A 17,565-nucleotide genomic window follows, 5' to 3' on the forward strand; every position below is an offset into this window, starting at 1 on the left:
AAATAACTTGCTCGCCATGCCACGACAAGATTGTGACCAGAGGGATGCTTGGAGTCCCTTTCTCTTCTTCTCAATCACCGCACCACACAGGAGACACTTGCTAAGGTGACTGCTGTGACACCTGTAATTTCAATTGTTCTCTCTGTCTTTATTAAAACTGCCCTTCTGGAAGCCCATGCCATCTCCTGTTTAGAATCCGAACTGCAGTTCTTGCCTATACTGTCTCCTCCAGCCCACCGTCCCCAGAGCAGCAGCGGGGGGGGGGGGGGGGGGGGGAGCTCCTGTCCCCCCTGGCCGCCTCCGGCAGACTCCGCTTCCCTGGGGTCGGTCTTGCATCATGTACGTGTGTGTAAGGATGTGGAATAAGGCGTGACTTTGGCTTCAGGGGGGCCACAGCCCAGCCTCACCTCTCCCAACAGGAAATATAACCCAGGGTATCCCGCTCCCTCAGGCAGCCAGTAATGGGGCAACAAAAAGTGTTGCTGAAGTTGAAGGTGAAACGCCCGGGTTCCAGCCTTAGTTCTTCCCCAGCCCGTGCGGGAAGCTTGGACCGTTGCTCTGGGCTTTGGTTTCCTCCTCTGCAACACCAGCGGGGTCAGGTGATCCTGGGCGCATTTCTAGGTCTGAAAATCGCCCTTTCTCCCAGCTACTTATCTAGCACTTGCTTTCTCCCAGGTTGTGTGCTAGCTATTTTACATAAAACATTCCATTTTGTAGATACATAGAACTTTGCTTCTTTGCTCGGTCCACAGTAGGTACTCCATACATATTTGATGATAGGAAGGAAGCGGGGGCGGGAGAGAAGTCAGAAGGACTGACGAAGCTGTGGATCTGGGATTTGAGAACAGCTACGTGGACTCCAAAGCCCGCTGGCATTATTTTCCCGTCTCTCATAGATGCTGAAAACAACATCTGTCCTAAGGAGGCACAGAGACTCGGGGCTCAGAAGAGAGAAAATTCCCTTTAGCTTAGGAGGACTGGAGGGGCTGCCCAATTGGGGGCTCACCTTGAATTACCTTGAATGCGAGAATGAACACCCAAGGGGAAAGATGCCTTATAGCAGAGATCTGGTGTATGTTTAGGGCTGGAGGTGGAGTTGGAAAGCTTTGAGTAAGACCTTCTGACGAACGGCAAATAGTCACCATCTCCTATGCCAGCTCCAAGTGATTCTCACCCTTCGCTTGGAAAGCAAGATTGAGAAGAATTCTGAGGTTGTGCCCAGCTCAGGAGGAAAGAGTGTTGTGATTGATTAGTGATGTCTGCCATGGACTTGGACTAGAGCACTGGTGTCATGTACTCGTCTTTCCAAGTTTAAAAGTGTGTGATTTTTTATTTCAAGGAAACCCAGACTGAGAAGTTAAACAGGGAAATAAATATATATGCAGGGAGTGATAAATTGCATTTAATAACATGTCGAATAAAATATGCATGTGTGATTTTCCTTTCACAGCTACTTATGGGGAAGACGGAGCAAGACAAACGGGAAGAGAAACAGACGAGGGTCAGAGAAGCTGCTCGAATCTTGTCGGGTGAGGGTCTCTAGAAGAGCAAAGGTTTCTAGGCAGGAGTGGGAGGGCCTGGGGACTCTCTCAGCTCATGCACATGAAGGGATCACCATCCCAGAGATCGTAATTCATGTAGTTTTATAGGGTTGTGGGTCTGTTAAGGAAACCACCGCTCATGGCCCCACGGACCCTTCCCCGCAGTAGTCTAGGAGGGGCTGTTCGTATCGACTATGATGTAAATGGCATCCATGAGAATTGTGAATCTGCCCTCTTCCCAGGCACCTCAGAGAAGGTCAAGTCGACCAGAGGGTCCAGCAGCACCCAGCAGCCCCAAAGCCTTGGGACCATTAGTTAAAGTCCAGGAAATGAGACCAGCTCTGTGTTCATGGTCAACAGAGACGGACGTTCATGAGCTTCTGGCGTTCTGGAAACAAGGTCACAAGTCCTGGTTTGCAGAGGGTGATGGAGAAGGGCTATGTAGGCTTCTGCCTCTGCTTCCACAGGCTGGCAGCTGAGAAGGACTCTGGTGTAGAAGGAGAGGGCTGCCAGTGTGCCCAGCACTGTGCTAAGCATTTCAGGTTCAACTTTTGCAGTTATCCTGCAAGAAAGCTGCCGATGCCTTGTGTTACACTGGGGCTTAGAGGAGGGGAGAAAGCGCCCTGTTAGTAAACATCAGTGAAAAATCGAACCCGATCTAATTTCTTCTCTTCGTTTTTTTCAGGGGAAGCCCCCACTCCCATTCTACTTCCGACTCTAGAGAAGTGAGTGCTCTATTAGCAAGGGCTATGTCATACAGGACTTTTTTGTCTATATTAGGGGTGGGCATAGCTCTGCAGACCTGGGGAGGGTGGGGGACTCTTACGGCCCTGCCTAATCCCACCAGAGCCTCTCTCCTCTGTGACCCTAGGTCCCCAGCCTGCTCAATCAAACTGTATTGCATACTGAATAATGGGATATTTAAAATATTATAATAATATCAATAACATCTGTTATTATGGTATTATAGTAATTAGGATTATAGTTATGTATTTCTTTTTTTTTTTAAGATTTTATTTATTTGACAGAGATACAGTGAGAGAGGGAACACCAGCAGGGGGCGTGGGAGAGGGAGAAGCGGGCCTCCTGGTGAGCAGGGAGCCCGATGAGGGTCCCCATCTCAGAACCCTGGGATCACGACCTGAGCCAAAGGCAGATGTGCAACAACTGGGCCACCCAGGCACCCCAGTAATTAGTATCATATTAATAATGTTACTATGTCATTCTTCATTAAATATTATAACTGGTATAAAATGGAATAATTATTCTGAATAATCCTGCCAGAACTGTGACCAGGGCAGGGCAGGAACTGGGGAGGGTCTTGAGCTGGAACAGAGAACTCAACAGGGCTTTCTCTCAAGAATGAGGCCAGGAATGGTGAGGGTGCTCTCAGAAGCCAACTGTCCTGTACAGTCTACAGCTCAGCCAAGTTCTGGGTGACATGGGCTTCTGGGGACAGTTCTGGGGAGCTAATCCTAGATAAGAAATCACAGAAAATGGAGACCCTCTATTTGGTGGTTTTATACTCCCAGACAAATATTAAAATCACCAGGGGAACTCCCACATACCACTGGTGGGAATGCAGAATGGTACAGCTGCTTTGGGAAAACACCTGGCAGTTCCTCAAAAAAGTTAAACACAGAGTTACCGCACAACCCAGCAATTCCACTCCTGGGGATATATATGCCCAAGAAAAATGAAAATATGTCCACACAAAAACCTGTCCATGAATATTTGTAGCGGCATTAATCGTAATGGCCAAAAATGTAGAAACAACCCAAATGTCCATCAACTGATGAATGGATAAATAAAAGTGGTGTAGCCATAGAGTGAAATAATATTCAGCCATGAATTGGAACGAAATATTAATCCATGCTAGGACATAAAAGAACCTTGAAAAACGTCACAGTGAATGAAAAAGCCAGACACAAAACGCCTCGTGCTGCATGATTCCGTCTATGTGAAATGTTCAGAATAGGCAAGACCATAGAGACAGAAAGTAGATTCGTGGTTTCCTAGGACTGGGGAGGATCGGGGGAGACAGCAAGACAAAAGACCCTGCTAATGATGCAGGGTCTCTTCAGGGGCGTTGGAACGGTTCTAAAGTTAGATGGTAGCAATGGCTGTACAACTTTGTGAAAATGCTAAAAATCATGGAACTGTACAGTTTAAATTGGTGAATTGTACGATACTAACTTGTATCTTTATAAAATTGTTTTTTAAAAAAATCACCAGGGAAGATTTTGAAAAATATCCATGCCTAGCCCCTACCCCAGGCCACTGACATCATCATCGAGCTCGAAGTCCAGTGGGCAGCCAGCACTGAGCCCCACTGCCCTAGTCCGACCTCTTCACTTTGCACGTGGGGAAGTGGGGCTCGCTGGGGGAATGAGGTGACCGGGTCACACCGTGGGTAACTGGCTGAGCCTGGGACACAATCCAGGACTACTGCCTCTCTGCTTGCTGCCCATCTGCTACATCTTCCCATCTGTCTTGGCTTCTATTTCAGGCAGCAAATGCACTCATCGGGAAAATCCCAAGACCTCCTCAGAACCGCACTGCCTGAGACATCCTTGTGTACACATCTTGCCTTCCCAGCGACACAGTGAGCTCTGTAGGAACAGAGACGGTCATGTCACATGTGTTCATACCCTCCCCTGTGCTAAGGACACAGCAGGTATTCAACTAATACTGGTCAGATTGAAAAGAAAATTAGATATCAATGCACTCAATAAATATTTAAGTGCCAACTCCTGTGCCCGGCCTGGTGGTAGGCAGCGGAGTGCAAAGACAAGTGAGAGGTTGTCCTTGCCCTCAAGGAGCCCACTGCTGAGTAAAAAGTCCAAGGCCGTGTGACAGGTGCTTTCATGAGGCTTAAGCAAGGAGGGGCAGAGCCTGGGGAAGAGCCAACAGGGAAGAAGAGCTTATGTGCATATTGTAAGGGGAAGTTCTCATTTTTCTTTTCTGAAAAGGGGAGGCAGTTGTCCCAACATCACCAAGGGAGTAAGGCATCCTTGTCCCACTAACTTGAAATGCCACCTTCTGCATGTGCCAGTCACTTTCCCGAAAGCTCTCAGATCCCTGCTCTGCTCTGCCCTGACCTGCTGTGTTTCCAAGGAAAGACATTTCTCAGGCTCCCAGCCCTCTGGCTTTTATGTAGGCTTGGCCGGTGGGAGGCACTGGCAGAGCCTGGAAGGTGGGAAAAGGAGAGAAGTCAAGGGGTTTCTTCCCCATCTCTTTCTGCCTCAGGTGATGTTTCCAGCAGAAGCTGTGAGTTCTCTGCGGCCCCAGTCCCTGGGTGTTGAACTGTCGCCTCCCTCAGTCTCTCCAGCTCTAGTTCTCGTGTTGCTAATCTCTGGTTTGTCTCCCTGTCCAGCGTAGCTTCCTAGTTCTTCATCTCTTGTGTAACCAATTCCCCACATGAAATTCCCTCTGTAAGATATGCCTCGTGCGGTCGCCATGTTCCTGACTGTCCGGGATTGATGTACAACATCCATCATGGGTGCTGCTAGGTAGTTTCCCCGTAAACACCTTTGCCATGTGCATCTCCACTGCAAGAAGTCGAGCCCTGTTATCACCACGTATCTAATCGACTGTAAGAGAATTCTGCTGTAAAATATAAGACAACTGGCTTACAGTTCGGTTTCATTTCTCCATTGGCAAAGTTCCCATTTTTCTATCATATTAATCTCAGCTGGCGCTCATCATGGTCTGTACGGTGATGAGTAGATGGTGTGGATGATAACTACGTATATCAGCTATATCAGCTTGATAGAAAACGCGGTGATAAAACTTACTGGGAGTGTGAAAGAAGACCCTGTAAGAGCCAGACGGCACACTCTACTAGGCCAGAAAACAATGCACCAGTTGCAATTGTCATTAAGAAAGCTCAGTTACAAACACACTATAGCCTTAGCATTCCTTCCACTCTTCCCATGGAACTTGGGAACATCTAGCGACAGTCAAGGGACAACGTGCCAAGAACAAACAACAGTGTAGAAAGCTTTTAGGAAACAATACAAAGCTCAGCTGCAAATTCGGGTCCTAGCACTTGGAAACGGATACCTCTGTTAGCCAAGGAAGAAATCGTGGGGACAAAAGTAAAAGAGCAATGCTAAGATCGATCAGTGCCCCCCAGAATACATGTATGTAATACTATGAACAGTAGACCTTGAAAAAGAGCACATAGGTAAAACGTACAAAATAAAATCAGTTATTTGTGCAGTGTTGCTATGACTCTAGGCTATACATTTTTGATGAATTCAAATATTTTTTTATTTTGCAATAAAGTGTTTAGAATTTTGTCATTCCACTTTTTTGTTATTCAATTTTTCATGTTCCACAATGTCTTTTTAAGTGAATGTCCCTCTTTTATTTATCAGGATTTTCTTTTAGGGCAAAATTACTTTACAGCCAAGTCGTTATGCAAAGAAAATGTTTGCAGCGAAAATGCTTGTCAGCGATGCTTATGGTGAAAATACGGGACGTGTATTTATGTGTGTTTCTGGATTTTTCCTATTTTTATTGACCTTCTTCTCTGTTACTCAACCAGCACCAGATTGTCTTAATTTGTGTATGTGTGTGTGTGTGTATTTTTTTTTTTTAAATATCTGACAGGACAAATCCTGTTCCCTTTCCCACACCATTGTTTTTTTATTTTTTCCTTGACTATTGTTTTGTTATGTACTTACTCTTTCAGATTATTTTACAACTCCAGTTACTACCAAAAAAAAAAAAATCCCATTGGAATTCTGATTTGGAGCATTAAATATTATGGATTTGAGAGAGTGTATTCTTAAGGAATAGGGAATAGGGTACTTTTCATCCTTTATTCAGATCTTTTAAATGTCCATCAGTTAGAATTTTTTACTTTTCCACAAAGGTAAGCAACATATATTATTAATTTAATTCCTAGGTGAATTCCAATTTTGTCACAATTGAAAATAGGATTTCATTTATTATTATATCTCTTTTAATTTTATGCTACTAGATACACAAAATTATGGACTTTACGATATTTCTGACTCTGGTCACTTTGCTTACCTCTCTGATGAACTGTAATTCATTTGTATTTTTCATACTCATATAAATTTTGTTTCTTCTTTTCTGGTATTTATTGCTTATTCTGTTTTCTTGGCTTATTGCTTTGGTAAGGCTTGCAAAATGGTGTTGAATATTAACAGTTATTCTTATTCCTGAAGTGTGTACATTTCCCAGTGTTTCAACATTAAAGTCTGGTGTCTGACAAATTCTACTTAACCAGGGTAGACACGGTCCTTTTACTCAGTCTACTAAGTCTTGGAACATTAGCACCCCTTATTCTGAGTGAATCCATGCTATTTCTAAGTGAACATTACTTCCTAAATTAAGCGCTTAAAAAAGATTCTTTTTTGATACCACGATCAAGCTTATCAGTCCGGTTTTTAAAAACACAATTTTCAAGAACCTGTATGACATCTCCCTGTCCATTCTGGCATTTCCCCAAGACTCCGTAGTTCTTCAAAGCATAGTGATGCTGACTCAGCAATGACATAACAAATTCTCTCCTTATTCCCTGTGGCCATTTTTCTACGCTTGAAGGCTTGAACTAATTTCCTGACTGTTCTCTCATCTCGGACTTCAGTTTCCTTCTCTTCGTTCTTTTCACCCTCAGCAGTTAGCATTTTGCCTGGTTTCCTTATCAAAAAGGAGAAAAGCAAAACAGAAGTTGAGGAGTGTTTCTTCTGTCCTGTTAATCTCATATACCATCTTCAGGAATGACTATTGGAGATTACTTAAAAATAAAATCTTAAAAAAAAAGAATGGCTGTCCTTAAACTGTTCATCTTTGTTCCAACTAAACCATCCATCTATGAAACTTTAAAAGTCCTTTTAGAAAAAGGTCTATACCCCTTCATTCTTTTATATGTTCCACCTTCCTTCTATTTAAAATACTGTTATAGGGGTGACTGTATGGCTCGTGGGTTAAAGCCTCTACCTTCTGCTTGGGTCATGATCCCAGGATCCTAGGATCGAGTCCTGCATCAGGCTCTCTGCTTGGTGGGGAGCCTGCTTCCCTGTCTCTCTCTGTCTACTTGTTATCTCTATCAAATAAATAAAATCTTGAAAAAAATAAGATAAAATACTGTTTTAAATTGTGGCTCCCTAAAAACCTTTCTCTTTCAGATGATCGATGATATATATTCACAGTCAATATGAAAAATATTCCCCTTTTAGACCCATCTTCTCTTTGGCATGAAGGATTAAACCGTGAGCTCCTCTCATTTTGTATTAACAATTGCAAGACAGGGACACCTGGCTCAGGGGGTTAAGCCTCTGCCTTCGGCTCAGGTCATGATCCCAGGGTCCTGGGATCCAGCCCCGCATCGGGCTCTCTGCTTAGCTGGGAGCCTGCTCCCCTGTCCTCTCTCTCTGCCTGCCTCTATGCCTGCTTGTGATCTCTGTCTGTCAAATAAATAAATAAAATCTTAAAAAAAAAAAACCAAAAACAATTTCAAGACATGAGTCATTTTTTTCCCTAGGATCTCACCACTCACACATTTCAACCTAGTCTTCCTTGCTGACCAGAATTAATAACAGTAATATGGGCAGTGTTTCTTCTACCTTCCAAACAACTAAGTAATCAGGCAGGAAGGCCAAGAAATCAACAGATGTTCTGCTTTTAATGAAATGCCAATATCTGGATGGCCAAGAAATCCCCCATCCACACTGTGCTAGCTGAAAGTCTCTCCTAGGAAAACAGAGCAAGTATTCTCTATCTGAAGTTCTCCAGCACCACGTCTCGATCGCTCACCGCACGTATGCACGCTGCCTGGACTCAAAGTTACTCTGCTATCTGTTCATGACACCTGGCTTAACTACACAGCAGGGCTCCTGAGGCAGGACCAGCTTCTAGGTAGCCCACACAGCACACAAACTCTCTAAACACTCTAGACGAGCCTGGTCGGGGCCAACTGGCTCCTGTTTTGCTTTTAGCCTGGGTGGGGACAAGTCCATGTTCCTAATCAAAGCGAAAGCATCAGGGAGATATCGACGAATATCCCGGCAGAGCTTCCCAGCAAATGGACTTTGGATGGGTTACGGCTCAAATGGTTTTATCTGCTTACCCCAGTGCTATACAAATATGTCATTTTCTACTTGTGCCAAGGACAAGAAGAAGTTTCCACTAGTCCATATCCTGTCCATCAGCCTGAACTGTGGCTCTCCAATTAGGGCTCTTAGCAGAATCTCCTCAATTACCATGTTTTTACAGCAGATGGTGTCAGCCAGAATCAGACTTCCTGGCTGAACACTGGTGCATTAATCACGCTCTCTAAATACTCACAGAGGAAAAAACTCAAAAGCTAACATTTTTGGTTGCCCAGCCCTGTGCTGTCTATTAACATATTCAATCTTCTAACAAACGTTTGAAGAAGGGACAGTTATTATTATCCGTATTTTGCAGGTAAGGAAATGGTAACAGAGAGGATACTTAACTTTCTCAAAGTCACACAGCTAGTAAATGGCAGAGCTAGGATTTGAACTCAGGCAACCTGACTCGAGAGCCCAGTGCTCTCTTTAGCGCTGAGAGACTGCCTTGCCAGTGGATAAAAGGAGCATAACAATGACATTAAAAGAACACTGGCAGGCACTTAGCTTTGATTTTGTTAGGGCTTAGCTATGTGACCTCAGGTAACCTATTTCACTTATCTGGGCCCCAGACACTGCATTTTTGGCCAAACAGTCATTATGTATTTATATGCCAGGAACTACGGCTCAATGAAATAATTTGATTTGTGCCATGTCCGACCGAGAGATGAGAGAAGGTGCATTTACTCATCATGGTTTCCAGGATACTTGTCACTTACATCAATTTTAATTTAGTAGAGACTGAACAGAGTGGGTCATTAGACAAACATATTGCTACAAGTTCTTATTACATTCAGCGCAAGCAAGAGCACTATTTGGCCGTAAGAAGAGAGTACATTTGAAAGACTGCATCTTTTTCATAATGGGTTTGAGAAGAAAATTGTTATCAACATCTCAGAAATGGGACACATTAGGAATGTTAGGTCTGTTTAAATAGGGATCATTTCTTATAGTAACTTAGTGGTTTTATTTATTTATTTTTAAGTGACTAGAGAGAAAAGATGAATCGACCTCATTTTCCTCTTGTCCAAAAAGGTCAAATTATACATATACATACATATATATATGGCATGGTTTAGATGCCTTTATACAGACTAATGGACAGATGGGAATTTTCTCAATTTGTATTTCTTTCAAGCCATCTTCTAAGCAATCAACCTGGAACTAATTCTAGTGTTAGCTCAGGTGCTGTCTGAGTCTGTAAGATTGGTAGCTGTTGTTTTGACTAGTTTATTAACTGCCTACAGCCAAAGGCAGCGTCGTCTTCAACATCAATTCCCGGTGCCTATGATGGTACTTGGCACAGCGTAGAAACACAGTAAATATTTGCTGAATAAATGTTGTAGTGCATTAAAGTTTAATTCTCCTTAGGTAATTTATCAAGTGTCTATTCATAAAAGCTTCACGTTGGTCAGGAGCTCCTCGGTGTCCCTAACACTAAACAGCCTCTGTAAAACTGTAGAACATTCCACATCTTAAGGAGCGATGAGAGGCTCTTCATGTCTCCTGGCGGCTGCATCTGTCCTGTGTGAGAGAGAGTAGTGGGGTATGTGTCCCCATCTTTGAATCTGGAACTTTCCTTCGGTGAAAGTGGTATCAAATGGTTTTACCAAAATGCTGTAGTGGGTAGGCAGACCTTGATAGATTTTTTGCTAAAAATCCATTTTAACCTAACGTGATTCCTACTAAGTTTATAATGTCTTTCTGATTATTTGAGGCATGGAGAAGCTGTGAGAAGGGCTTTAGAAAAACTTTGTGGAGAAATCTAGGATTTTAACAATTCCGGATCAATTTCAGGATCTGAGCCCAAGGAATAAATATTTCATGAGTGCATTTTTGCACAGAGGCTCATGACTAAGAGTTTATTCAATCTCTTTCCTGCCTTAAAAAAAAAATACTGACACAAATATAGTTGTTTTCTCTTAAAGCATTCACTTGTAATAAATCTAACAGTGCCTTCCCTTCTCGGTTTCCTAGGGACTATTTTTGGGGGGGGGCTCTCATTTTTGCATTCTGGGGTCCACTTTTTGCTTTCAATGAAGATTTTCTTTGATCAGGTGGGTAGTGACATTAACAGACTTAACAGACTTACCCCTCACCACTTCTTTAAGTGCATCCCCAAACAGTATCATCTGGGAGGCCTCATGGAGCAGCAAGACAAAAAAAAAAAAAAAAAAAAAAAAAAAAATCATTGCCACAAACACGCAGCTACGAGCTGTGCAGGATAACGTCTAAGGAGCCCGTCTTTGCACCATGAAAGAGCCATGGCCGGCTTGGGCATGAGCTGAGTGTTATTTTTTCCACTTGGCAGACAGCATCCAACTCATCAGAATGAATGAAATTAAACTATTATTCATTCCAGAATGAAGTTCACGCTAGATGAAGAAAATGCACGCTCTGTTAAGGGCAGGTTTTTAGACGTTCTAATTGCACAAGACAGCAGCGGGAGCGGGAGCGGAACACTGGGTATGTGTTCCTGAGGTGATACAGAGGAGGATTCATCTATTTCGGTTTTTGTGTTTTAAAATCTCCCCAAGTGATCCCTTCTCCGTTCCACAATTCTTGTAGGTTTTCAGAAGCTTCTCCTGTAAACATCCTTGGTTAGTCTCTGAAGCTATACACTGGACCTAATATTAAGGGCCCGTTTAATTGCCTTGTATATAGATACAGCCTCCATTATTCAGCTGCGGGATGAAGCTGGCTTAGCCGTTAGCATAGCAACAGCTCTTGCTTTTCAGGTTTCTGCTGCAGAAAGTGGCTGTTGAAGCCATTCACAATTCAGGAGGGGATGATTAGGTAGGTTCTGTGGTCTTCTTACAACACGAGCCTACAGGGATGTTCCTCTAATTATTCTCACCCTGCTTAGCGGACTGCCCGCACTACAGCAGTTGGGGTGTTTTAAATTCTGCAGCCTTTCCAGCAATAAAACCACTGGCAAGTCTTGGGATACAGTGGGATTTTAGACCTGCTCAATTAGGACTTTAATTGTGACTGCAAGTAATCCCTTGCTTCCGCGGCCAATGCATCAGGGAAATTCACAAAGTCTGAGTGAGTATTTAAGAAGTTGGAGTGGAGGGGCGCCCGGGTGGCTCAGTGGGTTAAAGCCTCTGCCTTTGGCTCAGGTCATGATCCCAGGGTCCTGGGATAGAGCCCCGCATCAGGCTCTCTGCTCAGCAGGGAGCCTGTTTCTTCCCCTCCCCTCTCTGCCTGCCTGTCTGCCTACTTGTGATCTCTGTCAAATAAATAAAAATAAAAATATTAAAAAAAAAAAAAAGAAGTTGGAGTGGAAAGTTCTCCACAAACTCCTCAACAAGAACGGAAAGATGGGTGTTAGAAATCAAGTCCTTTACCCTGGCTATTTTCATGCTGTCCGGATTCTTTCTTCTGATCTCCAGGGCACGGTATCATGCTGATTGTTATCTGAGTTTCTGGAAATCTGCTTTCAAAAAATGTCTGGTAAATATCAACTCTTTCCATCCTTCCCTTGCTCTGCTATTAAAAAGGCTATGATGACACGATTAATTTTACTTCATCAGTCTGGTCTTTAATAAAGAGCATGGCGTACGAGCAGGGCTTCCAGATGGTTCAGGGGAAACATTTAACAAATGGCATTCAACAAGATGAAAAGGTAGGCAACCTTGCTTCTAGAGAAATACAATTAAAATGGACATACTGATTTTTACCCATCAACGGTTTAAAAGAACTAGTTAAGGCTATGCGCTTGCTCCCTGTGGAATGGGAGGCCTGTCAAATTGCTGGTGGGCCGGGAGGCCTGGGGGAGATACATGTAATCAAGTAGAATATCTTTAGAGTGAAACTTCCTTAGGCAATGTCCAGATTAAATATGCACGTACCTCTTTAGCCAGCGCCCCTGTTCCCAGGGAGCTTCTCTACAGATGGACTTACTCAGGTGCATAAACAGGAACGTACAATGACAGCAGAAAAACTGTAATTTTAGAGATTTGGGGCAGCCTAAAGGACCGTCATGTATGACTGGTTAAATACGCATACTTGTTTATACGTGGAATAGCTCCTGGATTGGCACAACGAAACACTAACAATGTTTGAGAACTGCGGACCTAGGGAATAAGGTGGAGAGGAAAAGTAACTTTTAGGAATTTTCTTCTGAAAAAAAATTTTTTTTTTAAAGATTTATTTATTTGTCAGAGAGAGAGCGAGCGAGAGCGAGCACAGGCAGACAGAGTGGAAGGCAGAGTCAGAGGGAGAAGCAGGCTCCCCGCCGAGCAAGGAGCCCGATGTGGGACTTGATCCCAGGACGCTGGGATCATGACCTGAGCCGAAGGCAGCTGCTCAACCAACTGAGCCACCCAGGCGTCCCTCTTCTGAATTTTTAACCACCATATTACCTACTAAAATAAGTGAAAAAGCACAGCAGTTCCCTTTATTACTGACTTTCTACTTAGCCTCCTAATTGTTAAACGTCTCCTCTGATTTGTGGAAGATGAAGTCCTAAGCTAGACAAGTTGGGAAGAGAGCGGATGCTGTTTCAATTCTCCCAACTTCTCCATCTCCACTGTACCCGCAGAATGAATTCTCAGTGGTCTCACCAGTTCCTTCTTCCGCCAGTTTTGCCGTCAGCAGATGGGAAAGCACTGTCCACATGCCGCCTGGATAGTTACTTCCTAGTATTCTCAGACAGAAATATCATCTTTCTTTCTTTTTATTCCGTCTCAAAAGATCCCCACGGTGTTTCTGCTCTTGGCTTGTTCGAGTTTCAGAGATGTGTCTTATGTATTGTGCTAACCCTCCTCTAACTGATCTTCCTCCTGGAGCCAAGCACCTCTTTCCATTGCTAAACTTAGACCATACATCCCAAGCCAGCAGCCTTTAACACAGATCATTCCTTGGGGGAGACTGAATTTCTTTGACCCGTCTCTCACCACATGGACTGCTAAGGCCTTAAATCTCAAAACCACCAAAAACTGCTGCCAGCCACCACCAAACATGGTGCAAAACACCTTCCATGGATAATATCCCAATTCTGTTTGGGGACACCAAAAAGGAGGCACAGAGAAGAAACCTGACAAAGGTCCCATGGCTGGGAAGTGGCAAAGCTGGGATTCAGAGCTTGGAGGACACCAGAGCATTCACACATCACCTCACGGGAAAACTGCAGGGCTCCTGCCCCCAACGAAATCACCACTCCACACCGGGCCTGCAGTCTGTCTCTCATCAGTGGGCAGCATCCTGCCATTTTGCTTCTGCTTCTTCCCCATGATGGGTTCGAATCTCAGCATGGGTCCCTACGCTGGTGTGTCCAGGCCACCTTCTTCACCAGTGGATCTAGTTCTCTAGACCCTTGCTTCCAGTGGGAGAGCAGAACAATGACAGATTCAGTTTGACAGACTTGGGAGAAGGAACTCAGGGCGAAATTAAAGCCATATAAAGAAACCCTAGAATTTTCACGTTCTTCTACCTCACTGTGAACCTAAGCAAGTGCAAAACTATGCTGAGTAGCCATCTCTAGCTCCTTCTTATGATGTATCTGTTTACTTTTTGATAGCATGGCTACTTAAAAAAAAAAGGAACTGGCATCTAAATGAGTTCAAATTGAACCATAAGATGAAAGCAAACCAGATAGGAAGCTGTGCTTTTCTAAGGGGAGGTCCTACACTTCTCCATCACGGACTCACATGGAGACTTCAGATGAAGTTTCCTTAGGTCTCACTATCCACCACTTAAATAGAGCCTAGCACTTTCTATTTTTAGTAAGCTGTCCAAGCAATTCTTTGGCTCCCTAATTCTGGGGAAGTTGGCCAATTTGCAGAATTATTTAAGATTTCTTTTGCAGAGGCTCAGCTGAATGTCAATTTCACATTAGTTTCACCTTTTAGATACTCCTGGGGCCTCTTAAAAATGTGCTACTTTTCATGTGCAAAGGGACGGCTAGGGACGGCTTAACAGCAGTTTGTGTTTCCCTCTCTTTGCCCCATTATGCCTTGCCTGGCATTTGCTGGTTGCCTCCTGGAGGGAAACAGCAGAGGCAAATCATCCTTAAGCCTATTTAAGGTATTTACCTGGTCCTTTTGGAAGATTCAGTCTAGTCAGGGAATTGACTTAGAGCTGAGTTTGGGAAATATTGATCCAAAGGATCAATATGGCTGCTCAGGGAGTTTTTTGATGAGCTCAGATCTTAAAGGACTAGTTAAAAGCTGGAAAGTCAAGGGCAACAAAAAGGATCTATTATTAGTTGTGTTCAGACCAGGACCCAGGAGGCTAGAGTCACTGACCTGGAAGGATGGTGCCATATTAACAGGCAAGGAGAAAAAAAAAAAAAAAAAGCAGTACTCTCATACTGTCCTTATTCCTTCATCTCTGCTGTTAAGGAGAACCCTTTTCAGTGGAAATGGTAGACCAAGAAATGAAACAGGCAAGTGGGTTTTGAAGGCCGAGATAATCACCGGGCACGATTTCAAGTCTTTCAGTCCACATGAATTACATCAATCTGACCATCCTGTCAGCTCACTGTTCAATATTCTGAGTGAGTCACGGAAAAATAAAAGAGATGATCCAAGACTGGTAAATACCTGAATTTCAAAAATGCAAAAAGTTAATTCCGTTAATTATGGAGTCTCAAGCTTGACGGTGCAGGCAGTTAATAACTCCAGAAGAAATGACTGGTTCAGGAGCTCTGGGGACAGACGCAGTGGATTGCCTCCAGCAGAGTGGTTCACTAAGAAGAAAATAATGTTCAATCTCTGCTCCTTTGGAAAGGGGTTATTGAGCAAATGCAGGTTCTAGATTGCAGGAGGAGTCATGGTAAGGTGTTAGGGGTTACGAGACCCCTGGGAAGGGAACAGGGTCACTAGACCACTGGTGTGTAGAGACATGGATGTTGATGGTGGGGAGTGGCTTGCTAGTTAGTAACCAGATCTCAGGGTAGTGAACTCCTCAACATAATCTAGTACTAGTCTCATGGATACAGAGAAATCAACAGGGTCCCAGATGGTGAGATGGTCATTGGTGAGAAGCGTCAAACCCAGGGGCCGAGAACACGGGCTGGGAGTCAGACCTGCACGTGTGACAATGGGCAAGCTTCTCGCTCAACCCGAAGCCCGAGCTTCCAAATGTGAGCAAAGAGGACACTGTGCATCACACAGAGTGGCCCGGAAGATCAAGTGAAGTGACCCGCATAGTGCTGGGCGCATACATGTAGCTGACAGTCCCTGCATGTTCCTGAGGATCCCTGTCAACCTACCAGGGTTTCCAGTGCATCTCCGGCATCATCTGCCCCGTAGCAACCACACGTGTCATGATGCCAGTGCTTCGGAAGAGAACACCGCAGACACACTGGGTCATATTCCAATGACGAAGCTGAAGCCAGAGCACAGCTGATGGCCAGCATCCTACCCAAATGCGACGCCCTGGGCTAGGTACAGCTGTTCAGATACCTTTGGACCAGCTCAGAGATGATATGCTGACTGTTATCTAGCTAGACAGTTTTTTTTCTTTTAAGATTTTATTTATTCGTTGGACACAGAGAGAGAGCACAAGCAGGGGGAGCTGCAGAGGGAGACGGAGAAGCAGATTCCCCACTGTGCAGGGAGCCTGATGCAGGGCTCGATCCCAGGACCCTGAGAGCATGACCCAAGCCAAAGGCTGATGCTTAACCAACTGAGACACCCAAGTGCCCCTGGTTAGACATTTCTGTTAGAATGAATGTGGAATAATTCATTTGCTGAACAGACATTCATTGAGCACCTGCCATCTATCAGGCACCGGGGAACAGGCAAACATGGGACAAAAGCTCACACTTAAAGAATGTACAGTCTCCAGGATGATGAACAAAAGAGGCCTTTTTAATGTAAAGTAGTGAATGCAACAATGATATAGCAGGGCTGAGGGGCAGGCATAGAGCAGAACACAGAAACTAATCCACTCTGCAGAGGTGGGGTGGTAGGAGTCCTGGGGAGAAGACGTGTCTGAGCAGAGGCATCTAAGGGGTGAGCAGGAGTTGGGCAAGGGAGATGGGAGTGAGAGTGTTCTCAGCAGAAGGGACAGTATTTGCAAAGCACAGATGGGAGCAACAGCAGGATATGGTGCATGCCAGGGACGACCAGAAGCTTGGTGGTGTAGAAATTTAAACAGGAGGGTAAGAAATGGGGCAAAATGAGCTAGAGCAATAGAATGGAAGCAGATAGCAAAGGAATTCCATACAGAAGGCCTCGAGCCTCACCCTACGGTGCTGGAGAACTCTGGCAGATGTCCATCATTGGAATGACTGTGAGGACAAGAAGCTTGGCAGGATCCTGGGGTCAAGGAGCCCAGGAAGAGCAGCTCTGATGCACAGAGAAGATGCTGCTGCAAGGTCAGAGTGGGACATATCAGAAGCTGAGCTGCCCTGGGGACTGCCTGGATATGGGTGGCAGAGGGGCAAGAAAAGAGCCATGGATGGAGGACGTATACGTTCTTCTTGCGGGTAGAGGAGAATCAGTATCTTCTTCTTTCTCCAGTAAAAGATGAGGAATTTGACTCTGACATGAGTTTGACGTGTATACGGGTTGAAATGTCAGTGTTAAAAAAACTCATAGATAGGAGTCATCTGGGTTAGCAATAATGACTCCGGAGTCCACAGCCATACAATGGTGCCAGCAAGAGACGCAGGATCGACTGCGATGGCGAGAAAGGCAGTGGGCAGAGGAAGGACCCCTGGAAAACACCAACACTTAACAGGAAGACAGAACAATGAGGCCGTTACAAAGACCGAGGAAAAAGCCAAAGAGCTAGAAAACCAGAGAGCGCAGCAACCAAGGACGTAGAGTCTCAAGAAGCCACGAGTGACTGATCACTACTGCCAAATGTAGCAGGGAAAGGCCCGCTAAGCTGAGGGATGAAAAGTGTACATGCCATTTAGCTAGGAGGTCATCAGTAAGCAT

General features: G+C 44.5%; 1 protein-coding gene across 6 annotated transcripts in view; it reads right to left on the bottom strand.

Annotated features, from left to right (window-relative positions):
* EPB41L4B (erythrocyte membrane protein band 4.1 like 4B) overlaps positions 1-17,565 on the bottom strand; it is a gene marked incomplete at its 5' end in the record, with an annotated part of 126,302 nt that overhangs the window by 35,898 nt on the left and 72,839 nt on the right. The gene's annotated exons all lie outside the window — the stretch shown is intronic.

The sequence above is a fragment of the Mustela nivalis genome (assembly GCF_964662115.1).
Source record: "Mustela nivalis genome assembly, chromosome: 13".
Taxonomy (NCBI): Eukaryota; Metazoa; Chordata; class Mammalia; order Carnivora; family Mustelidae; genus Mustela; species Mustela nivalis.